We start from the raw sequence: 27311 nt of genomic DNA on the forward strand, positions 1-27311 counted from the left end.
GCGATTCCGGAAACGTAAATTCTGCTTTAAATTTCTCACATTGATGTTGTTCTTAAACTTGTCGCCAATCGACAATAGTGACAATGATAAAGATAATGTATTTTTTTAATCATATTTATGAAGAAGGGTTTTGAATTTGAGAGACTCAAATTCAAATGCAATGTAGTAGTTGTATATGGTTCAAACAAGTTGATCATGGTTTCCAAATTAAACTCTGGAGATTTCGATACGACAGATCTAAGAGTCAAAAGGTCAAAATATGTGTATAGGTTGGATCAGCGTGATTTTACGACGCTTAAAACACTCTGCCGTTCTAGTTCTAGGAGCATAATGTTATGTTTTCCGTCTTCATTGCAGCATATACTAGCCGCTGTGGTTTTATTGCTGTGTGATTTTGCACCTGCCAAAAGTAAAGGAGAAAAACATCAAACCCGCAAACTCACAGTAATATAGGTAACGAAACTATCAGAACGTCAATTTGCAACTCCTGTAATAGCGGCTAGAACAGGTCGATTGCATCTTATATATAACATAACACCGTGCTGAAAGTAAAGAAAATCAGTATAATTACACCCTAGTGCTGAAAAGTGTATTATCACTCAATGTTGATAGATGGAACCTCTGTTAAAAATACATTTACAATATTTGAAAATGTTAGACTCATTGTATTTATTATACAAACATAATACGTTTTCCTTAAAATAAATCATATCTTCATGGATTTAGAATATTATTTACATACATATTTTACAAATTTATGTCGATCTCTAAATACATTAACATGTATAGGTTATTGATGTACTATTGAAATATATTGGACCCTTGCATATGTCCCAGAGAATGACGATGTCAGCAAGCCATTCTACGCCTCTTGAATCAAGGCCCACTATAATTTAATAATAATTACTCAATAACCTTTACTATAAATACTTAAATTAGGCACAATAGTCATTATTGCATGCTATGGAAATAGCATAATTGAAACATAAATTTAGTACAAAGAGTCTCTGTAGTACAATAGCACAGTAACAACATGCATGCTAGAAACATGTGATGAAATGAGAAAGGTGTGTTATGAGTTATAGTAGTCAAATGAACTCACACCTGAGAGTCCCGAGTGTGAAAATTTCTGACAGCCGCCTATTTCGAGTACTGGTAATTTGTTTTTATCTCAGCTTAGCATGTTACGATTGTCATTTATGACAAAAATGACAGATACAAACGCATGTCACTTGTAAAGTTTCGCTTAGGTGTCTTAGGGCACATCAGCACAAGTAGGATATATAGTACCGATGCAATCGGAGTCAAGTGCCATGCCAAGGGACGCACCATGAGAACAAGCGCAGACTGGTCGATTGTAGGATTCGAATCCGTACCACTTTCCTCTTCATGATATACTTCAATAGGATGGGAAGATCCTTGATCGGAGTTCTATATTTTCGTATGTTATATGGAAGTCATATTCTTCTGTGGCATGAAAGTCGGCTTTCTCGAGAGATATAATTCAACACGTAGGTGAAGATCACTGACGATATTTATAGATATTTAATATGTTTTGGAAAGTTTGTTAATTTAACCTGACGTTCATGTTTGACAATGACTTTAAACGTTTTAGTCTCATACACAAACATTATATGGAAAGCCAATCAGAAACTTTCGTCAACACGCTAATGACTTCATCAGCAGACTGATTTAATCTCTACTGACTGTTAACATCACTGGATGTAATGGTGAGTTATGTTAGCATATTGTCCCAGAGGTTGTAGTGGCCCCTTTCCCTGTTCATTTTTTCCGGTTTGTGCGCACGAATGTAGATCGATTCCTTAACCCTTGGTTCAAACAAGGCTTTTTCTCGAGCTAGGATTTTTACTGAGTTCCAGGTTATCGAATTGCCATGGTAAACATTGTGGATGTACCGTGATACGTCAGACGAGCTTGAATGTGCAAACAATTTTACTAAAAATATGGATTTCTTATATGCATTTACTCTGAATGGTATACTGTTTAGGAAAACAAAACGTACTTCTTTTGCGAGCACTGGCTACGTAATGCATTGAGTTGCACTGAATATTAGTAATTCTGCTAATTAATACTGCAATGTATATAGCCTTTTATAAATTTATAACTGTATAAGATGTGCACGTAGTATAAATTGTTTCATTGCTTAAGCTGAAAGATATTAAGAGTTCATGTTATATCCTATTGTGTGTCGATAGAGATCCTGAGTCTGTCAAATGAGTTTGGTTATTCGCTTCGGATAATATCAGCAAGCACAGTAAGTTCATTTGGTAACGCGTATCACCTATAGGGTTATTCTTATGCATACCTATATTATGTGTATTATCATTTATGATTACTGTTAATAAGAGTTATTTAGTATATAAAAAATTTTAGTATTAATTTTCACCAATGATCCTTGAGTTCGTACTTTATAAATGAGTCATGCATTAGGTGCATAGATTCCTCAATAAAGTTGCAAGGTTAAAATGCCCTTTTGATCCACTTAAATATTACGTGACCTGACATCAGGCCCGGAGATCTAAAACCCAAGCCGTCCTAATTTATGATAAGTCAGCATAAATTAGTTGATATCATTTACGAGATCGCATTCTTCAAGTATTAATGTGCGACAATATCTGATACATTATTATTATTATTATATATAATTAGGCATTCTTAGTAGTAACCACCAGTCTTGGATATCATTCATTAAGCTGATTTTTTATTTAATTTATTCATTCATTGGAATTATAGTTCTCGAAATATTCAGACTACATGGAATGATCGTTGTCAAGAACATGCTGTTAATTAATGCCTGTCTTTAACAGCAAGATTATGACAACAATAGTGACGATATTTGAAGAGATTCTTTAATTACTAAAGAAGATAAAAGGATATATTTTAGATACTTTGAAACAAACAAAAGGAACAAAACCTTTGAGGAGACATTCATTTTAACTTAAGTGTAGTAAAATAACCGTAAGGTGATGTGTTTATGCTTTTAGCCACAAACCTCTTGTCATCATACATAAATTAGTACATGCACATCATATGTACATACATTCTGTTTCTAGAGATATGGTGTCCCGAAATAGGGTGGATGGCATAGTATGTGTCTTTTTATAAACCTATTAACACACGCCACTTCACTGAACCATATGATTGCGCAAGCTTCTTCTTGCTAAAGACCCATACTAAATTGAGTGTTTTCGAGGACCGATGCATTTTCCCCAAAAGTTATTCAAAAAATGACTCCTGATTTTTGTAGTCCATTTGTCTTTGTGTAAATCTTAATGTTGTGATCAGACAACACAGGAAAGATTTCAGTTAAGTTCAATGTGCGCATCAACATCATGAGAATGGATACCACACCTGTAAATCTTACTAATTGATTTACACTGGCTAATGATCCCGATATTTATTTGGTATTGCATAGCCGAACTTTTGTTTCAATATTCAGCAAACATGTGTCCAACCATTCGAAATTAGGGTGACTTGGTATTCGAAATTCTCAGAATATACAATATAGCGGTTCTACGATTCCCATTGTCAGATTGCACGCAATAAAATGACAGTACTCATGAATGAATTTAAAACGACTGTATTTTGGGGTACACCGATATCGAATTAATATACCCTGAGTGACAGTACTACTTTTGTTGCTGTTGCTACTATTACTTAACCGACGGCATAATCTGCTCTAGAGAATATATTTATTTAGATTTAGATGTCTATGAATTTTCATGATCTCAGAGGGTTTAGGAGTCACCCATGGCTAACTAGGCCTACACAACGTGCGCTAAAGATGTTAACAATGTTTTATCGTGACACCCTTCCGCTAATATGCTTGCTCTAAGATAAACAAAAGGATGCAGCATGCATGTATCTCATGTATTTTGAAATTTACGTACTACAAAGGGAAGTTATTTTGCCGGTAACATTAAATTTGAAAGATTGTTTCAGTTTCTGAGGATTTTTCTTAATGTTGAACATAGTTTCGATTATCCAATTCATAGCTGAATCATCATCATTGTAGTTTAAAAACAAGTGTATTAATGATGACACTAACTGTTATCTAACACATATTGTGATTAAATTCAGTCTGAGAGACAGAAGGTAATTTATTAGGCTGTGATGTGTTGGCTGAGAAAATAAGAGTAGCTTTTCAGACATTTAAGAACGAATATGATATATAATGAGAGAAAAGTGTCTCAATGTAAATGTAAATGTAAACCTATATGTTAGTGCGTGTGCGTGCGTGTATCTAGGAAGTGACGAAACAATATTTCATAATTTTTATAGTATGTGTCCACAAATGCTGTGCTTCTGAGGGAACCAAAAATAACATATTCTGTTATTCTTCAATTTTGTTTACTTTTGTTTTTTTATAATCTTTTATTAGAGTTTTCTTAAGAGGTGACAAAATGCTTTTATACAATTTACAATACACTATTCTGCTGGCAGGCACACTCTTATGTACATTACAAATTGTTTTTTAGTAGTACAAGAACACTGACACATAATGCATAATGAAACTATGAAGAATAATTATATAATTGAATTACCAAGAAACACCATTAACTATAGTAAAAGTATGGTCCCTCTATTACTGAATATGTTTAATTAAAATAACATACATAAATTGAAGATGAGTAAAAAGTACACCGTTTTATTTATACTTGTATCCTTTGACTAATCTCGCCTCTGATGTAATTTTACTGAAGCACATTTTCGACCGTAGTTTATAATTATTCATTATCTGAACTTTTGGGACAGCGACAGATCATTTAGAAGGTCAGTATAGAGATTTTTTTTTTTTTTTTTTTTTGGCAATATGAGAATTTAGTAGGGTTGTGTCATTTATGAATTGATTGAAGGGGTACCATGTAAGACACAAGTACGGTAGGTTGCTAGTTCAATTTTCAAAGGAGTTGGCTGTTTTATGTGCATATATACTTAAAAACAAGATATAACCACATCACGAATTGTAGGGTTACACAGATAACTGAGAAGGTCAATATAAATCTTGGACAACGTGTGTTAAAGAGGTGTTTGTACAAAACAAATGAAACTTTTTAGAAAGGAGTAAATGCGAAATACATAAGTTAGATCGTGCATCTTTTTATAACTGTCTTCAAACATTAATATCCACCGGCAGACATGCTTTCAATTTCTCAGTTATAAACTCTGATTATCTAGTTAAGCATTATATCTCTTTATTCGTTATCACTTTTAACTACCTTAAACTGACAAATCCATATAATTCTAGTAAAACGAACGCTTGCACTGTTGTAATTAACGAACAATTGATGAAATCTGACGTTTATGCAACATACCAATTTGTAGAGTGATAGTATCGTTGAAGTCCTCTGAATCCCATGATCGTTCCAACTTGTATATGCCACCATCTTTTCCTGTAACGTTTGAAATGCTAACAGTAACAGTTACCGTTTCCAAGGTAGCGTTGGATACGTAAACGTGCAGTCTTTCGTCTTTTTCATGCCAGGTGACATGATTTTTAATTGGCCATACCAGCAGAAAATCCGACGAGTTACGACTAATTTTTATATAATTCCTTTTTGTATTGTTGTATGTCCATGATAAAGACACGTTTCTTCCTAAAATACCTTCCACAGTCCTTCCTTCTGAGACAAAAGCAAATGTTATGCAGGAAGCTAAAACATACAAGAAGAACATATTTCCTTCTACTTAAACGTGTTGATACTGTCCAGCTAATACTGTATGATTCTGTAGCAACACACCGAATTAGTAATGTTGTTTATTTTCTATAGATGCTAAAGTTGTCTTGAATAAATAATAATTCTTGTATAATTGAAAATATCATTGATCAGATTACAAAAAAACACGTCACAACATGAGAACAAGCGTTTCAAATTTTAAAAAGAATGGATCTCAAAAATAAATTATTTGTACGAAAATGCCTCGAAAACCACATATTCTCCAAGTTCAATACTTAGAATAATGTCTGAAGTCCAATGTATAATATTCACCGATAAATAAGAACATAATGCACAGCATTTCCGTAACGTCAATTTAAGTAATGATCATCCGTTTATAATTATTTGCTTAAAATTATAATATGCGATAGAGTCGGAAATATGTCTGGTATTGTTTCTTGACCAATGGAAACAAAATGAAACAAACTGAGACATTTTTTGTTCAGTATAGAATTGGCTGTTACAGTTTTAATTGATATCATCAATAAGACAGAAACTAAAGAAGATATATATATATATATATATATATATATATATATATATATATATATATATATATATATATATATATATATATATGTATATATATATATATATATATATATATATATATATATATATATATATATATATATATATATATATATATATATATATATATATATATATATATATATATAGATGTATATAGTAGTAGGGTTTATGGATGAAGAATATATATATATATATATATATATATATATATATATATATATATATATATATATATATATATATATATATATATATATATATATATATATATATATATATATATATAACATGTGTACAATGTATGAAAATGTTCAACTTATTGTATTTATTATACAAACATAATGCGTTTTCCTTAAAAGAGATCATAACATCTTGTATGTAAAACATTGTTTACATACATATGTTGCAAATTTATGTTGATCTCTCCATGCATTAACATTTATTTGTTATTAAAGAAGTATTGAAATATACTGGACCCTTGATTATGTCCCGCATAATGACGATCGTAGCGAAGGCATTCTACGCCACATGAACGAAGACCCACTCTAATTTAATAATAATCAGTCAATAACCTTTAGCATAATTACTTACAATAGGCACAATAATCAATATTTTATGCAATGGAAATAACAGAATTGAAACATAAATTTTGTACAAAGCGTCTCTGTATTGCAATAGCGCAGTAACGAAAAGCACACTAGAAATATGTGTTATGTATTATGGTAGTCAAATGGACACACACCTGTGAGGCCTGAGTGTGAACATTTCTGACAGCTGCCTATTTCGAGTACCGTTAATTTCTTTATCTCAGCTTATTATGTTACGGTTGTAATTTACGGCAAAGATGACAGATAAAATCTCATGTCACTTGTAAAGTTTCGGTTTGTTGTCTTACGGCATATCAGCACAAGTAGGATATATAGTGCTGAGCAATCGGAGTCAAGTGCCTTGCCATGGGACACACCACGATATCAAGCGCAGACTGGTCCGATTGTAGGAATCGAGTCCTGGCCGCTATTATCTTCATGACATACTTCAATAGGATGGGCAAGATCCTTGATCGGATTTATATATTTTCGTATGTTACATGGAAGTCATTTTCGTCTGTGGCATGCAAGTCGGCTTCCTCGAAAGATATAATTCAACACGAAGGTGAAAATCACTGACGATATTTATAGGTTTAATATGTTTTGGCAAGTTGTTTAATTTAACCTGACGTTCATGTTTGACAATGACTTTTAACGTTTCAATTTCATACACTAGCAATATATAGAATGCTATCCCGAAGCTTTCGTCGTGACGGTAATGACTTCATCAGCAGACTGATTTAATCTCTACTGAATGTCAACATCACTCGATGTAATGGTGAGCTATGTTAGCATATTGTCCCATATGTGCGGCAGGTTGTAGCAGCCCATTTCCCTGTTCAGCGCCGGTTTGTGCGTACGAATGCAGATCGATTCCTTAACCATTGGTACAAACAAGGCCTTTTCTCGATCTTGGATTTTTACTGAGTTCTAGGTTACCGAATAGCCAGGGCAGACATCGTGGATGTGCCGTGATACGTTAGACGAGCTTGAATGTGGCAAATGATTTTGACTTAAAATATGGACTTCTTATATGCATTTACTCTGAATGATATACTGTTAAGGAAACAAACGTACTTCCTTTGCGAGCAATGGCTACGTAATGCATTGAGTTGCATTGAATATTAGTAATTCTCCTAATCAGTATTATACTTTATATATCTTTTTATCAATTTATAACTATATAGGACGTACACGTAGCATGAAATGTTTCATTGATTAAGCTTAAAAATATTAAGTGTTCATTTTATACCCTATTTTGTGTCGATAGAGATCCTGGATCTGTCAAGTGAGTTTGGTTATCAGCTTCAGATAACATCAACAAAAGCACAGTGAGTTCATATGGTAACGCGTATCACCTTTATAGTTATTCATATGCATACTTATAGTATATGTATTATCATTTACGATTACTGTTAATACGAGTTATTTAATGTTTTGAAAAATGTATGTACTAATTTTCACAAATGATCCTTAAGTTCGTACTTTAAAAATGAGTCATGCATTAAGTGCATAGATGCCTCAATAAAATCCATGGTTACATTCCCCTGTTGCTCCAAGTAAACATTACGTGACTTGACACCAGTCCGGAGATCTAAAAAGCCAAGCCGTCCTAATTTATTACAATTCAGCGTAAATTAACTGATGTTGTTTAAGAGATCGCGTTCTTCAAGAATTAATGTGCGACACTATCTGATGCGTTTTAGTCATCAATATACAATATTATTATATATAATTAGGCATTATTAGTAGTAATCACCAGTCTTGGATATCATTCATTTAATTTATTCATTCATTGGAATTACAGTTCTCGAAATATTCAGACTACATGGAATGATCGTTGTCAAGAAATACCGTTAATTATTGGCTGTCTTTAACAGCAAGGTCATGCCAACAATAGTGACGATGGTTGAAGATATTCTTTTAATACTAGAGAAAATAAAAGGATATATTTTAGATACTTTGAAACAGACAAAAGTTACAAACCTCTGATGAGACATTTCATTTTAAATTAAGTGTAGTAAAATAACCGTAAGGTGATGTGTTTATGCTTTTAGCCACAAACCTTTTGTCATCATACATAGGAAAATTTGTACATGCACATCATATATACATAAAGTCTGTTTCTAGAGGTATGGAGCCTCGAAAGAGGGTGGATGGGTTATAATGTGTCTGTTCATAAACCTATTAACACACACCACTTCACTACAACATATGCTTGCGCAAGCTTCTTCTTACTAAAGACCCGTACTGATAGAGTCGTTTCAAGGACCGATGCATTTTCCCCAAATATTTATCAAACAATGACTCCCGATTTTTATAGTCCATTTCTCTTTGTGTAGATCGAAATGTTGTGATCAGATAACAGAGTAAAGGTTTCAGTCAAGTTCAATGTGCACATCAACATCATGGTTCTTTGAGAATAGATACCACAACTGTCAAACGTACTAATTGACTTACACTGGCTAATAATCCCAATAATTCTTGGGTTGAGCCTAGCCGAACGTGTGTTACAATATTCAGAAATGATATGTCCAACAATCCGATAGCAGGGTGAATTGGTATTCGAAATTCGCAGAGTATACAATGAAGCGTTATACGATTCACATTGTCAGATTTCACGCAATAAAAGTACAGTACTCATGGATGAATTTAAAACAACGACTCTATTTTTGGGTACATCTATATCGAATTAATATACCCTGAGTGACAGTACTACAATTGTTGCTGCTGCTACTATTACTTAACCGACGGCATCATCTGCTGTAGAGAATGTATTTATTTAGATTTAGATGTCTATGAATTTGTATTATCGCAGAAGGTTTAGGCGTCACCGAAGGCTAACTAGGATTAGACAACGTGCACTAAAGATGTTAACGATTGTTTATCGTGACATCCATCCGCTAATATGCTTGCTCTAAGATAAACAAAAGGATACAACTTGCATGTTTCTCATATATTCTGAACTTTACGAACTACAAAGGGAAGTAATTTTGCCGGTAACAGCTATTGTTTTATATTTGAAAGATTGTTTCAGTTTCTGAGGGTTTTCCTTGATGTTTAACATAGTTTCGATTCTTAAATACATAGCTGAATCATTATCATTGTAGTTTAACAACAATTGTATTAATGATGACACTAACTGTTGTCTAACACATATTTTGATTAAATTCGTTCTGAGAGAGAGAAGTTAATGTATTAGGTTGTGATGTGTTGGCTGAGAAAATGAGAGCAGTTTTCAAGCATTGAAGAACGGATATGATATATAATGAAAGGAATTTGAGAGGATAGTTTTTTCGATGTAAATGTAAACCTGTATATATATGTTTGTGCGTGTGCGTGTATCTAGGATGTGACGAAACAATATTTCATAATTTTTATATTATGTGTCCACAAATGCTGTGCTTCTAAGAGGGAACCAGAAATGACATTATTCTTCAATTTTGTTTACTTTTGTCTTTTTTATAATCTTTTATCAGAATTTTCTTAAGAGGTGACACAATTATGTTATTCAATTTATAATACACTATAATAGTGGTAGCGTCACTCTTGAGTACAATATCAATTTTTTTAGTAGTACAAGAACACTCACACATAATACATAATGAAACTATGAAGAATAATTATATAATTGCGTTACAAAAAAACCGCACTGACTATAAGTAAAATTATGGTTCCTCTATTACTGAATATGTTTTAAAAATAGCAAACATAAATTGAAAAGTAAAAAGTACACCGTTTTATTTATACTTGTATCCTATGACTAATCTCGCCTCAGATGCCATTTTACTGTAGCACATTTTCGACTGTAGTTTGTAATTATTCATTATCTGAACTTTTGGAACAGCGACATATCAAGTAGAAGATCAGTATATAGATTCTTATTTTTGGTGCAAATCTAGAATTTAGTAGGAGTTGTGTCATTTATGAATTGATTGAAAGCGTACCATGTAAGACACCAGTTCGGCAGGTTTATAGTTCAATTATCAAAGCAGATGGTTGTTCTATATGATGCTGAGTCAGGTAACATTCGACCGTTCAGCATATTAGGTTGTTATGTTGTTATTTGAGGCTTAAACCTACTGCAGGTTTTAAAATAGTGATACTAAAAATCCATTTTGAAGATGATGTTGAATTTTTCGGCCTCTTTTGTGGCACTCTTGCAAATAACGTGTTGGGATATGTTGGGGATAATAACCTAATTACAGAAAATATTTTGTTAATGAAGTCATTCAGATTTTGTATGTGATATTTCATCTCTATAACACAACACAATATTTGTTAAGTTTATATAGCTTATGACAGATGTATTCATCATACTGTATTCAAATTCACAGATGCATATTAATGGTTATTTTGTCCACTCAGCATTTGATGAAATTGAAAATAATGGTAATGTTGATTAAAAAATGACTGAAACTTTCAAAATATTGACTAGTATAATTTGTTATGTGTACTTTTCAGCCAATTTGTTCAAATTTTGAAAATACACTTTCGTTTCATCCATTACGTTATACACGTGAGTTATGAACTGAAGAAATGGGATATTGATATGTAGTCACCAGGTTATCTGTTATACAATTAGTCATACACGTTGATTATTAAAGAATAACCGCCGTTATAAGTGTCGGGTCATCTTCAGTCGGGTCCATGCCAAGGTATTTCTAGTGGTTAAATAATCTTCATTGGTTGCATGCGTGTCATTTTCGTCAATTACACTGACGTCGATTTATTACTCGATGACCTTTGTCACTGATTGGGGTTATATAGAATCCATCTTTTTCCAGGGAGTTTCTTGTCTGAAGATGTCAAGTTTCTACAAAAATATTGGTAGCAAACCGGTGTTCATCAAGGTTTCATCTGATGTTTCGTCAATAAAAGCACTTCTTCGCATTGGTTTCTTTGGACAGTTTAGAGATAAGTTAATACAAACTTTGAGGCACCATATATAGATGTATATATATTTGCGGCACGTTATATGTATATATATATATATATATATATATGTATATATATATATATATATATATATATATATATATATATATATATATATATATATATATATATATATATATATATATATATATATATATATATATATATATATATATGTGTATATATATATGGATATCTATATATATATATATATATATATATATATATATATATATATATATATATATATATATATATATATATATATATATATATATATATATATATATATATATATATATATATATATATATATATATATATATATATATATATATATATATATATATATATATATATATATATATATATATATATATATATATATATATGCAAGCATTGAATTTGATCCGTTAAATAAATTTTATTTAATTGTTTGTTAGTTTGAATGTGCTGTTGTATTGTATGCTAGGCTTGAACTTGTCTAAAACTTGGTTCATGTCTGCTTGTCCTCACTGACATTTTGTTTTATCTTCTGCATTGTAAACAATTAATGCATTGCTATTTTTTTATGTGCATTGGCTTAATATCAGTATCTTTATAAATAGCAGAAGTAAATATGTTTATTTGTGTCCGGTTTTTGACTTTCTTATTTTACAGGTTTTGTGTTCTTATGTTGTTTTCTGAACTAATTTTTATTTTTTGTTTGCTGTTGTTTTTGCTTTTGTGTGGCATATTTTAGCCTAAGATGGGTCACAATTGATCAGGATCATTCTAGAATGTTATTGTCATGAAGAGATTGGTATTCCTTTTAGAAATGCTGATTGTGACCTGAATTCAAATAAAGATCTATATCATCGTGTAAATGTTATGACTTGGTCATTCGTACTTTATCAACTAGCACTTTAAATCTTATTGTATGTTGTAACCAGTAGTTTGGGGCTTAAATAATTTTTGTTCAAATTATTGAATTAAAGTGATTCGTTTCTTAGGAAATACAAAAGTGCTCTGATACAATTCACGGATTAAGCAATTCACTGGAATGTGGAAGTCTATTCATACCTGGAATTTTATTTCGGTGATTCAACAAAAGACTGTTGGCATATAAACACTTTACTAGGTACCACAGACATGTCATATCCTTCAAGTTTGCGATTTTTTCAGGACTTTTACTTAATTGTATTTAAGACTTTAAATTACTTTTGTCTGTAATTCTTGAATTATTTTGGGATTTAATTCGCAATACCGTATGTTTTGTTTCTCATTCTCACTTTGTATTCTGGTGAAATGAATACACTTGTTAAATTGTACGAAGATTTCACTCTTTTCTGTAATATTTTAAAAACAAGATAGATAGATAGATAGATAGATAGATAGATAGATAGATAGATAGATAGATAGATAGATAGATAGATAGATAGATATAGTTATAAAACGTATGGATATACTAGTCTTGAAGACAAAAGGAAACCGGACAAGAGAGAAAACACTGATAGAAAGTGTAAGTCCGATTTATTTTCAGTTGAAAGTAAATGATAACGACAAAAGGATAGTGTCATATCAATCGAGGTTAATTTTTAATTTGATAACCCTCACCTCAGCTGTAGTTTCGCAGCAGAATATTTTCCTTCAATAGTTCATAGTCTGCTACAAAATATTTGTTTCATGTGCTGAAATGCGATAAGTGACATGTGCTTCAATTCTCACCGCTCCTATACAAATGGGCTCGTGGCCAGAGAGTACAGACTTTGAACATCATTGCCAGCTGGTTATTTCGAATACTGTTCAGCAATATACCTTCTCTCAACTTAGCATGATAAGATTGCCGTTTATGCCAAAATAACTGATTATAACTCATGTCACTTGTTGAGTTTAAGATCGCTGTTTGTTTTTTTTTTTTTTTGCACAACAACACAAGTAGGCTATTTGTGCCTAGGCAATTGGATATATTGCTTTGCTAAGGGACACACCAGGATTGCTGTCTCAGACTGATACAATGATAGGCTTCAAGCCTGCGTGTTTTATGTCTTGAATGTGGCACGCTAACCACTGAGCCACTGCAACTCCCCATCTGCTGAGTATTGTTCCAATTTAAGTGATTATTATTATTATTATTATTATTATTATTATTATTATTATTATTATTAATTTACATAGAGTGTATGCAAGTTGTGTGATTTTCATCAGCAAGATATACTTCAATAGCACGAGCTAAATCATATATCATCCTGACATAGTTCAATATGACTTGGAAGATCGCTTATTGGATTTATGTACGTTAGATCTGTTTCCATTCTGGCCGTCTCATATTGACAACATTCTACAGAAACGTCAAAATGGCAGTGACTGTCTTCAGCACTCATGCTGACTTTATGCGGATGTTCAGCGATTACGTTGTCATTTGCGTGATCAGAGGCAGACATGGCAGCCTGAAATGTTGAAATATATTTCAATGATTTTATTATTTTAAAATACATCAGGGATGTCAATTGTTCTGGAAATAAATGAAAGTGTAGAAATATGATAAATAAAACGTTTTGAATCAAGCCATAATCTCGAAAATGTGTTGTGTTGGCTAAAGGGTAACTTAAGAAAATCGAACTGCAAATCTAAGAACATATAATGAAGTAATCTGATCCAATATATTTCCCGAAATCAAGCGCTAATACTAAAAATGTGTTACATATACCAATGTTACAGAATACCTTACAATTATTGACTCAGCCTAGGGGTCGTGTTGCTCTCAAACTTTTCTTAGAACGAGGTGAACATCGATTGCTGTAGAAGTGTATTGGCAGAGCGCTTTTTATAAAGGAAAAATAAAATGAGCTCTTTTTATATTATGAAATCGGAATAATGTTTTTCATTCCCTCTTTTCGTCTATTGATCGAGCAATTTGAAAATCATCCAAGCTTGACGTACTATTTGAAGCATTGCCCGTATTGCTGGTTTTAAATTCAATTCAAAGGGATCAAATCTCAACAAGTCTTCTAATATTTGCAAAATGACTTAGATATAAATTTCGATAAGCAACTCTTTGTCACGGTTGCTTTGAGATGATATCATGGAACATGGAGGGAGATCCTGATGAAGAGAGAGAGAGAGAGTGTGTGTGAGAGAGAGAGAGAGAGAGAGAGAGAGAGAGAGAGAGAAGGAGAGAGAATGAGAGAGAGAATGAGAGAAAAATAATATGTAGTCTATTATCAAATACTACCCTTTCTATTATATTATGGAAAGGTTTTATTGGACACCTATGCATGGGATCGTGAATAAATAACGACAAATTATTTACATATAATCATTAAACACTGATTTACTAAGAATAAACAAGTCGAGCAAAACGTAGGTGAAACTTGATTACATATTGTTTTAAGAAATATTACTTAACATTTTAAAGGGCGACGAGTTTTTGCCATATAGTTTAAATCAAAAATAGTTAATTAATGCTTATTTCTGCCCTAATTTGTGTCGACGGCGAATCGGGATCTCTCTAGTAAATTTAGTTACCGACTTAATATACCAACTAAAAGCACAACGAGCTACTATGGTAACGAATATCACATACATTGTTATCCAGCTGAAAACATTGTTTCTGTTTATCTATATTCGGTATATTTTATGATATACGCAGTAGCAGTATCGTAGCTCAGCAGAAAAATAAAATTTAATTCATCGAATAAACTATTATTCCAAATAGTGTTGAAAGACATCCGTTGTAGAGGGTACGATGGCCTGCAAGGATATATAAACAATGTAAAGTATTGTAGCCTTGTTTTTATCGAGTATTCTTCTGCTTTTCAAAGAAGAATCTATCAGTTCAGTACATATAATATATTTCAATCAGTACATACTCCTTGACCTTCTCTCCTTTCTCCTAGTATTGTTCTACTACATATTAACCAGAACTTTTATTTATTTAGCAGCTGCTAACAACGAGAATGACAAGCCGGCCATCACCAAAATCAATATAATATAGCCCTTGTTAAGGGCAGGCATATTCGTTATTCATTATTATCTTTTGAAGTTATCTGCTGTAGCTTATTTAACATCTATGCTTATTTAAAGGTCTCTAAATCCAATATAAGTGAGTTATATTTGTCCCTTATACGCCGCTTCAACGTACGTATAATGGGGAATAAATACCTGCTCAAAATTTAGGAGGGTATTAATTGTCAACATTCGTTGACTCTGCGGTGTAGTTCAACATAAAAAAAAAAAAAACTTTGGTTTTTCAGGAATTAAAGATTAATAAATATGCATTAAAATACTTTCATATCTTTGACATGAAAGATAAAAGACCCATTGAATCTTAAGCCTTTATTCTGTTAAGTTATATAAAGTGTTCAATGTAAATAATGCACCTAAAATTATTTCAGTCAACCATTTTTAAACTAAAATTTACCACATTTATATATCAAAAATGGAAACTCAGTGTCAGTATTATTTTTGATTCATGTACGTTTATGCAAATTTTATCTTAATAAAAAGGTGTTTCCCTATGTTTGAACATGTTTTATTCATTCCAAGTATTAGCAAAATTGTCATATTTGATAGCTCGAAGGTGGCGAATCCCAGATGGATGGACGGATGAATGAAACATACTTATCAAACCTCAGAGTTGTATAAGTTCTCGATCACACCCATTTATTCGATTAGGAAATATATAAATAACACAAATATATTTAGAAAGCAAACCGAACAATATGAATAAGTTAAAGCTTTAACGAAACTGTACCTAAAATCCACAATGGTTTCTATCTGATATCTTGTTTTGATGACAAATTTTGTTTTAAAAAAATGGAAGGCGCCATTAATATTGCATTCACTTGCAATCTTTAAATTCGCGCAGGTTATCGTAGGACCGTGATAACATATCCATGTTTTGCAGTTTTCCTGTTTGTATGTACTGTTTTATTTACTAAATGTCAACTGCAGCAAGAACATTTATGAAGTAAAATTATTTAACCAAGATAGTTTGGTTTTCTTTTAAAGTTATATGAATAAGGGCACATTTTGATAACAAGGTATCGCAGGTATGCTACGAAATGGGCAAGACACAAAGCACAAAATGTTGGTGATGTTATGTGTAAATAATAAATTGCATGAGTCATTTTAATATGAAATAGATTGATAGGTCTATTGTTCGATAGATTAATTCATTCATTAATAACTTTGTACGTGTCTTCAATGAGTTCAATATTAACAACTCTTTTGTCTCCTTTTACTCTTCCAAGCCATAGGAAAAGTCTGCAACAATTATTGCCTTGTTTTTTGTTCTCTGAATCATCGCTGTTGAAATAGATTTCATTGGCATATGACGATGCCAAATTTTTTAAAGGCACGCTTTCTCTAATTTGGTTTCTTTTGGATGCATCTGTTGTCATTGATGCAATAGGCATGAACATGTTATACTTTGATACGTTTGCTGGAGACTATTTCTTGCCGTCTATACCATTTCACAAACAATATATATAGATATAATTCGTTTACGAACCACTCGATTACAAAAGATAGAATTAAGCAAAGAGTGTCATATACTCATATTTTTTAAATTAACATTAAATTTATATTTTTCATACTGCACGGTTTCATATTGCACGTGTATCTAAAATTAGCAAATACGTTTTGTTAATTAGAGACTACTTAACGCTTATATAGCAGGGGCTTTTGCTTTATTAGATTAGTTAGTGGATGAACTAGATAGGCTGTTTCGTCCATTTCTGAGTGTATCAAGTTAACTATCAAGACAGTTTCTGTGTTACTTATGAACCTTTCAAACAAGAAAAAAATGAACGTGATATTACCAATATCCACAACAAACGTTAGAAATCCAATATTGAAAATACCATTCTGATCAGTTAAATAATTACTTTCATGAATTGATCGTAACCGTTTGCACGTAGAATGGTTCAGAATATAATCAGACTTTCTTGGGTCTATATAAATAGCATATAACAGGAATATGGGGCTAAGGGATATCATATATCTATAAGAGAAGTATCATTTGATGAGTCAGTTACCATACTAAATTTGAGAAAAAATCATCTGAAGCTTTTGGTAGAAAACTGAGCACCTTAGAGCCGAGATGCCAAAGCGACGAAGAAGTCCTTTTTTCCGCTGGGTGACTCCACTGTCACACAACAGATGGTTTGCCAATTTCCCACTTCAAGGTTTTTGATACAATGTTAGGCTAGCGTTGGAAGTCATACAGGTTATGTACATAGCTAGGGTCCCTTCCACAAAGAGCATGCAAGTGACATGGCATAAACATAGATTTATTTTGACTAGTAATAACTATGGCTATACATTTTTGGATATTGAATTTCCTCAAAATGTACTTTACAGGATCGTACTGCAAATCCGAGGGATATGAACCATACCAAGGTTCTAAAAACATGATACACATATTAAATTTATACTTTAATTTCGACTATATTTCCAACATAAATCATTTTTTCCTTGCTACACTCGAAACGAAATGAATGTGATATGACAAAACGTCGTATAATAATTTCAATTAGAAGAATTCGTATTTTCCCCTCAATATGATTCCAAACGATCAATAACAGAACACAAACACAGTTACAGTGTATGGCAGTCCTTCCACTGTTCGAGTTTTATGTAACGTATACCATCAGACGGAATTAACCAGATTAATAAATGCAGTCAATCAAAAGAAACATTGATATGCATCGACAGTAAAACAAATTTCATCCATTCCAGACTTACTAGAAAAGATATTGAAATCCGCATTCATTCTCAAAAATTAAATTGTAAGTATACCAAAACGAGCAATACTTTATAAACTATGTGTGAGCATGCAATAAACTTCAAAGATCGATATTCGGTGCCAAGTGCGCTTCACTATCGAGACTGTAGATTGATGAATCTGCGGTTTTGTATTTGTTTCAGAATACAGCATACAATCAATTATTTTGTTTCTTGTAGTGTGTTATTTGTACTATTACGCCTAAGGTAGAAAAAACAAATGAGTATATAATAACAAAATAAATCAATTTGTAGGGAAAATATGAACTTGTTTTATCGGAGTAATATTGGAGAGCGCCTCAATAAAGCATCGGATATTACGAAAATGAGAGGGAACGTTTTTCAAAATGGGGATCAAATGCAAAATGCGTTTTGCTTATGTATCTCATACATGTACGTGGGAAAAGGTTGTGCATATGTTTCAATTTCTACGAATTGTTTCATTCTTGTGTACTTTATTATACCTATTATCTTCACATTTCTGTGAAAATAAATTGTTTAATCTAACGTAAGTAAATTCTTATGTACATACTACGTTCAGCGTATTTTCCCTCCTTGCAAAATCAAACTCGCCAAAGTGTCATAGCACAGACGTATTACATATGTTTAGAATTATACATTATACCTGATACAAGAATACCATAACCTGCCATCATGTGTATAGAAAAGAAGCCGAACAAGCAGTGCAGATGCTGTCGCATGGAGTTTATCCCATATGGTCAGGAAGGACGTTTCACCTGCGGTGTAACGTTTGGTATTATAAACCCATCTATGCGTTGTGTAAAGTAACTAAGTTACAACATGCAAATCAGCTAAGTGTATCCAGCTCTTAAAGCTAGAATGGGACAAACTAAGTATGTTACCAGAGAGAACTTAACTTCGAAACAATTTAGTTGGCGAAAATTTAGAGAGTTTGTGCATTTAATACCAACATTTTTCATGTTCATTTGGAGAGAGAATTTATGCTATATATGCCATGTATTTAAATCTTGTAAATCAATTATATGTAGACACATGCATGGTTAAAAGTAGAAGATAATCGTACCCGATCTGCTTAATGCGACTTTACACCTCTGCCTGAACAAAATTAGAACTCCATTGATGATCAAGGAAATGGCAGCACTTACTAGTCCAACCCCAATAAGCGGTCCTAGTAGACCTGGAAGGAAAGACAAATATTCATTGTTTTGAAGCTTCCATGTTGGGATACAACCAAGAAATAAATACAACAGAATGGATATAATGACGTGATTGTTTGCCATGTTATATGTGATACAATTCACAATCTTGCAGGGAGATACCTTAGAATAGATGCACTTGTATGATCCACAATATTCATAATTATTTCACAACTATAAATGACTCTTATTTGATTGCTAAACACATATATGGGTTTCATGGTCTGGTGCTTGAATCTATGTTTTTTTTCATTGTGCTATGTTAAAGCATTATAGTAAATACACTAATAATACTTATCATTGAAATCTTGCTGCACAAAATTATTTCCGTTGATAGGTTTGGTACTTGATTGAGCTGAAATGAAATCAAACGGTAAATCAAACTTTCATTGGCCCAATCAATTTAAATCAATCCATTTTTAATATTTATATATTCAGAACAATATCTTAAAACTGGATAAAGATTACACAGATTGCACAAAAATGTCATATTTATACTGGAAAGTTGTACAGTTGTATATATTCGTGCAATATATGCATCGGACGATTGAAAATATACCCACTGAATATAACATTTAAACACAAGTCCTAAAATAAAACTTTAAGTTATCGCAAAAAGTACGCAACACGAGTGATTATCAAATGTAAGTGGATCACCATGGCGACGGACATATAATTCTCGGGAAACGACACATACCATATAATATAAAATCTAAATTTATTATGGTACAGAAATGAATCGGATAAAACATTAAAGATGCAATACCAGGAAGTAGATAAATAAAACATTATTGTTAAAATTCAGAAATATTTTAAATATTGGTTTCTGGAACATAATTAAAGGAAATGATTTAAAGATTTCATGCATGTCAGATGCAAAGTTTGCACATTTAAGATCAAAGTAGTCAAATGATGAAATACTCAAATACTTTTGATAAATCGTTTACAATTTGTAAACATTTCAAAAAGTCCAGCTGGATGCCACTAATTTTAAGGTCTGATAGAAATTAACGTTATAGGAGAAAGAGTTCTTAAAAATTGTAATAACATACAAATCAAGTAAAGACAAACTCAAAATGATCATCTATATGGTACTAAATTTCCCCTAAGTGTTTCACCACAATATATAGTTAGAATGCGGGCGTGTTTATTATATTTGTACGGTAACTGGGTCACTTTTATTAGCACACATTACAGTCGCAACTACTTTGCCAACGTTTGTTATCAAATATTGTCTAGAGAGTCACTATAATTCACGAAAACTTGGCGGGATTTCATCGTGACACATTAGTAGATTTCGAAAACATTAAGGATATAAACGAAATGACACTATATGAACATGGGGAATTTTACGTAATTCTTCCATTTCGTAAACAAGACCCTCTTGATACAAGGGGAATGTTTGATATAAAAACATCCCTAGGCGTAACATTGATGTAAAACCATAGGCATAATAGTGGATGTCAGTATGGGTATGTAAGTGAACTATCCATGATTCTCCAGTATGAGTAATTGTGTAGGAAATCTTTCTTTCTCGACACGCAAATGCCCTTTAGCGAAAAAGTTGCTGTTTGTACCAAACCTCTTTCATATCAAACCTCTTTACTATCGCCAAAGAAAAACCAAAACTTGGTTGTCCAATATATTGTCAAATTTTTATTCTTTATTCCTTTCTTACATAAGAATTTCTTCTTCTTGACATTCGTCCGTCTACGCGAGACGATGGTGTAGCTTCAGGAAAAACTGTTGTTTCGCATTCTTCGTGGCTCTATTTTCAGCGTGCTTTATGTTATTGTTTTCCTTGCCTTTTTGAACACACAGTCTGACATCTAGGCGCTAGGTGGAGCGGTCGTTAGCACAACTCTCCCCGTCGTTGACGTTGATGTTGGCCGTTTTCATGTAATTCTTACAAACGCCTTTGTAACGCATATGTTTCCATCCATTTGGTCGTGCGCCGTCTGCTAGTTCACTGTATAGCAGGTCCTTAGGAATGCAGCCTGGGTCCATTTTTCTTGACGTGGCCGAGCCAGCAAAGGCGCACTTCTGCGAGAATACAGAAAATGTTGATCATGTTGGCGTGTCCAGAACCTCTATGTTGGGTACTTTATCCTGCCACTGGATATGCAGAAGACACTACAGTCATCTCAGGTATAAGCTGTTGAGTTTCCTTTCTCGTCTCGCATATGTCGTCCATGTCTCGCTGCTGTAAAGGAGCGTGTGGAGCATGCAGGCATAGTAGACGCGCAATTTGGTCTTTCCAGTGAGGTTGGGGTTGTTCCAGACAGTCTGATCCAGTCTTGCCATCACTGTTGCTGCCTTGGCAATCCTGCTGTTCAACTTAGAGTCAATGAAAAGCAAGCTGGAGATGGTGGACCCGAGGTATGTGAAGTTTTCAACAACTTCCAAGTTGTAGCCCTCGATGGTGATGGAGGGAGGGGAGTCATCCTACATCTCCATGACGTTCATTTTCTTCAAAGGGATGGTCAATCCAACTTCCTTACAGGCGTGGGAGAGGTGGCATTCCAGCAGTGCAGTGCATCTTCCGTGTGTGATGTCAAGGCTGCATCGGCAGCGAAGAGCAGTTGACGGATGTGGACATATGTGACTTTAATCTTAGTACGGAAACGGGCGATGTTGAACATCTTGCCGTTAGCCCTGCTATGGATCTACACTACCTCGCTGCAGTCCTTGAAGCATTACTGGAACGTCATGGAGAAGAAGATTGCAAAGACCGTTTGCGCAATGACGCAGCCATGCTTCACTCCGCTGATAACTGGGAAGGCCTCCGATGTTGCATCAATGAAGCACACGTGACGACACGACAACGAGTAGTTGAGGTGGGTAGGAGACAGCCGATCTGCAGGAGCCTAAAGAGTCCGCAAAGATTGACCAGGTCAAACGTATTCGTTATGTGTAGGAAGTCGTAGTGAGACGAGAATGTTCACTGTTGACTGGTCGCCTTGGAAAACTCGGAATGCTAGGGTCTGCGAGCGCTCCAAGACGACACAGGTGAAAGCCTTTCCGACGATGCTGAAGAGGGATATGCCCCGGTAGTTTTTGCAGCCGCTACGTTCTACTTTGTTTTTGTACTAATTGACGATGTTGGTGCCACGGATGTGCAGGGGATGTATCCCTGTTCTCAGCAGAGGCAGAGGAATACATGCAGGCGCATGATCAGTGATGATTTCAGGCTCTGGAAGATTTTGTTACACTGAACCGTTCAATAGGGTGTCTTTTGGAAGAACTAGAACTCTCAATTACAAATACACGATGAAACTTAAGAAGTTCAAGATCCTAAGCCCTGCATATAAATCGTCTGCGTTATTAATGACTAATTTGAATTTATATAGGATGAGTTTGTTACTGTTTAAAACCTCCAATACGGATTTAATTTAATATTCCTCCTGAATGAAAACCATCTAAATATCTGACATAATTAAAAAATTTAACAATTCAAAGACGAATTTTGACATTGCCGATGAAAAAAATGCCCTCCAGATGAATCCGGTTTTACGTCCTACAGACACTGAAACGTTATCGTACAGATATGTCCTCACTTTTTCAATACTAAGAAAATCAACACGTCGTGCTCCGTTCTATTGTTAAGTCGTCGATGATATGAAACAGGTACAGTCGAAATCTATCTGAACTTGATACCTATCCTTTCATGCGCTACTTTTGATATTGAATTGATGAATTGATGAAGAGTTGTTTCTGCAGGTCAGTTTTTATTGGGCAGCAGGTACCAGTTCAGTGACAACATTTACGTTCATAAATGTATTGAAAGAACTTCATGCCCGAGAATACCCTAGTAATTTTACCATCTCAGTCGTACCATTTCGTTTGTTATTTTACTCGTGCGAAATGCGACTAAATTTTAAACAACAAAAATGGTGGAGAGAAACAGATCGGGCCATATTCCATGGATGAGTAGTACTATCCTGCTCTGCCGCATTTGTTTCAAGTAAACAATCTTTTTCTTGCATCGTTCATGCTCCATGACGAAGACAGATCATTGAAAGGACAGTAAGTGGAAGAGCGTACAATTGTGAATTAAATCTCAAACACTTATAAACGTTCTAACACAAGACCAAAAGCACGAAATTCGATTTGCAATCCAAATATATTCCGAATAAATTACGATATTGAATGCGTTGATGTGTATGCAGTCTCGAATCTGCTAACGTGGCAATGACAAGGAATGTGGCGATATGTTAACAGTATTTCGATGTACCACAATACAATACTCCAGAATGTCCTAGTTTGAATTTTGATATAATTCCAATAATTATGAAATTAATGTAGTCCAAACATTTTATTAAGCACTTTGAAATTCAACGAATAATAGTGTGAGTAAATTAATGCGCCCAAATTAAAAAGGGAACACAACGATACACCAATAAATATGCTTCGGATGGTAAGGCAAGGACAAGTAATTTGCCAAGTATACAGGATTTATAAACATGATATGAAACAAAGAGCGAGAGCGAGAGAGAGAGAGAGAGAGAGAGAGAGAGAGAGAGAGAGAGAGAGAGAGTTGTTGTTGTATGTGTCTTTAACGCCATTTTTCAGCACAAGATAGGCTATATATGGCGGCCAGTATTAATGGTGGAGGAAGAACCCAGGAAATCCCCGGAAAGAACCACCGACCCTCGAGAAGCTACTGGCAAGCTTTCTCACATACCCACATTGGCCGAATCCGAGACTCGAACCTACGCAGACAGAGGTGAGATGGCAGTGATCCGTAACGGAGAGCGCTTTAGACCACTCGGCCACTCGGGGCCCCGAGAGAGAGAGAGAGACAGAGAGAGCCGTACGTCAAGGTCAAGTAGAAAGTACAGATATAAATAGCATATATTTATGGACAAAGTCAACAAACCGTATATATTAAATATACGCCACAGGGGGCTATTTTGTTTCAGATTATTGGTTTCTCAAACGGAAGAAGAGATCGAGTGGATATTCAACTTGATTTCATACCTCAGAAGAAAATTATTTTAATCAAAGGTACCATTCTATAGGAGGCATCGACTTAGAACATATGAAGCTGAAGACAATGATAAATTGGTGTGTGTGTATATATGTGTGTGTGTGGGTGTGGGTGTGCGTGTGTGTGATGGTGTGTATGCATACAGAACAATCATTATCATAAACTTATTTTATTTGACACTTTCGAGAAACTATACTTATATAGTGTGTAATCAGGCGAAACTGGTATTTTTTATACTCTCTCTCTCTCTCTCTCTCTTCTCTCTCTCTCTCTCTCTCTCTCTCTCTCTCTCTCTCTCTCTCTCTCTCTCTCTCTGTATATATATATATATATATATATATATATATATATATATAAACTGGTATTATTTATAGAAGAACATTCTTTCACGGAAAGGTAGATTCGGGGATCAAGGTACGTTGCAATATCAGGCGATTAAAAGACAGTGACTGAATAAGACAAAAAGAACAATATACTTACAAATATTTAATCTGTATGGATCACTCTCAAATCCAACTCCGGATGACTTACAATTGTAAATGTTGTACAGATCATCAGGTGTTAAATTCTGTATAGCAAGAATCGTGTTGTTTTGAGAATATTTGTCATTGCTTTCTATCATAGATCCATTGAGGCTCCAATAAACCTTTCCTGTGGATATATTTAGGGAATTGCACTGTAACTCTATGTACAAATCGACATGTAGAACCACAGTTATCCAAGGAGGGGTTCCTTCATCTAGAAAAATGCAAAACATACGAATAATGAGGATGACTGAAGCTATAGAAAATCAAACACTAGCGGCTTCATTTACAAAATGATTAATTATCTGTAGTCGTTATGCAATTGTTCTTGTACAGAATATCAAGTTGTCATGTTGAACTTTTTTAAATTTATTTTCTTCTCATGAATTTTTTTAAGCGTATCTTTATAAAACTTTGGGAAAGAGATGTTTCAATGTCTTTAGCAGAATTAGGAAAGATTTGTTGAAGGTCTTACATTGTAGACGAAATCGGACAAAGTAATTAAATTAGTAGTGCAGTGGCCACGAATTAATATAAATAATATCACTCAAATGTTGAAATTCTGCAAATGTTAAATTATACATTTGGCTCAGACATACATTGTTAGTGCATTGCACTTAAATAATCAGGCAACCGGTTTATACGTACTATCGCCAATTAAATTGTTCATCATAAAGTATGAATTATTTTTTTGACATAAGATGTTTATATATGCTTAAAATATGATTTAACCAGATAACGGGTGGTATAGTTACACAGATAATTAGGACGGTAAATATAATACCTGGACAAAGTGTGTTAAAGAGGTGTTTGTACAAAACAAATGAAACCTTTTAGAAACGATTAAATACGAAATACATAAGTTAGATCGTACTTCCTTGTATAACTGTCTTCTGACATGAACAGCTACCGAGAGACATGCTTTCAGGTTCTCAATTATAAACTCTGATTATAAAGTTAGCATTATATCTCTTTCTTAATTATCAATTTTAACTACATTAAACTGACAAATCCATATAATTCTAGTAAAATTAATATTTGCACTGTTGTAATTAACGAACAGCTGATGATATCTAAGGTTTATGCAACATACCAATTTGTACAGTGACACTATCGTTGAAGTCCTCTGAATCCCATGATCGTTCCAACTTGTATATGCCAGCATCTTTTCTTGTAACGTTTGAAATGCTAACAGTAACAGTTACCGTTTCGAAGGTACCGTTGTTTACGTAAGCTTGTATTCTTTCATCTTTTTCATGCCAGACGATGTGATTTGTAACTGGCCATACAACCAGAAGAAATGACGAGTTACGACTAATACGTATAGAATTCCTGTTTATATAGTTGTATGACCATGATAATGACACATTTCTTCCTAAAATATCTTCCACAGTCCTTCCTTCTGAGACCAAAGCAAATGTCATGCAGGAAGCTAAAACATAGAAGAACAGCATATTTCCTTGTACTTAAATGTGTTGTTACATTCCAGCTAATACTGTATGATACTATAGCATCAAACTGAAGTAGTAATGTTGTTTATTTTCGATGTTTTGAATAAATAATAATCGTTGGATAATTGAAAATATCATTGTTCAGTTTACAAAAGACGCATGTCGCAAAATGAGAACAAGCGTTTCAAATTTGAAAAAGAATGGGTCACAAAAATAAAGTATATGTAGGAAAATCACTCGAAAACAACACACTGTCCAAATTCAATACCTAGATTAACGTCTGAAGTCAAATATACAATATTCTTCGATAAATAAGAACATAATGCTCAGTATTTCCGGAACGTCATCCGTTAATAATTATTTATTTAAAATTGTAATATGCGATAGAGTCATAAATTTGTGTGGTATTGTTTATTGGTCATGGACACAAAACGAAACAAACTCAGACATTTCTTGTTCAGTACAGAACATTTTTAAATATTGTTAATATATATCATCAAAAATAAACTAAATAATATATATATATATATATATATATATATATATATATATATATATATATATATATTCGTCATCCATAATCACTGCTACTAAATAGAACAA

General features: G+C 33.4%; 1 long non-coding RNA gene across 1 annotated transcript; it reads right to left on the reverse strand.

The window, feature by feature from the left end:
- Positions 1–13292: 13292 nt before the first annotated feature.
- LOC149793532 (uncharacterized) lies at positions 13293–26971 on the reverse strand. The gene is made up of 4 exons (XR_016422569.1): positions 26351–26971; positions 25214–25471; positions 19611–20098; positions 13293–14226 (listed from the first exon to the last, which is right to left on the reverse strand). It is a non-coding gene; the product is annotated as an uncharacterized LOC149793532 (long non-coding RNA).
- Between the last annotated feature and the right edge of the window lie 340 nt (positions 26972–27311).

The sequence above is a fragment of the Sinohyriopsis cumingii genome, chromosome 8 (genome assembly GCF_028554795.1).
Source record: "Sinohyriopsis cumingii isolate HCF-2022 chromosome 8, ASM2855479v2, whole genome shotgun sequence".
Classification (NCBI taxonomy): Eukaryota; Metazoa; Mollusca; class Bivalvia; order Unionida; family Unionidae; genus Sinohyriopsis; species Sinohyriopsis cumingii.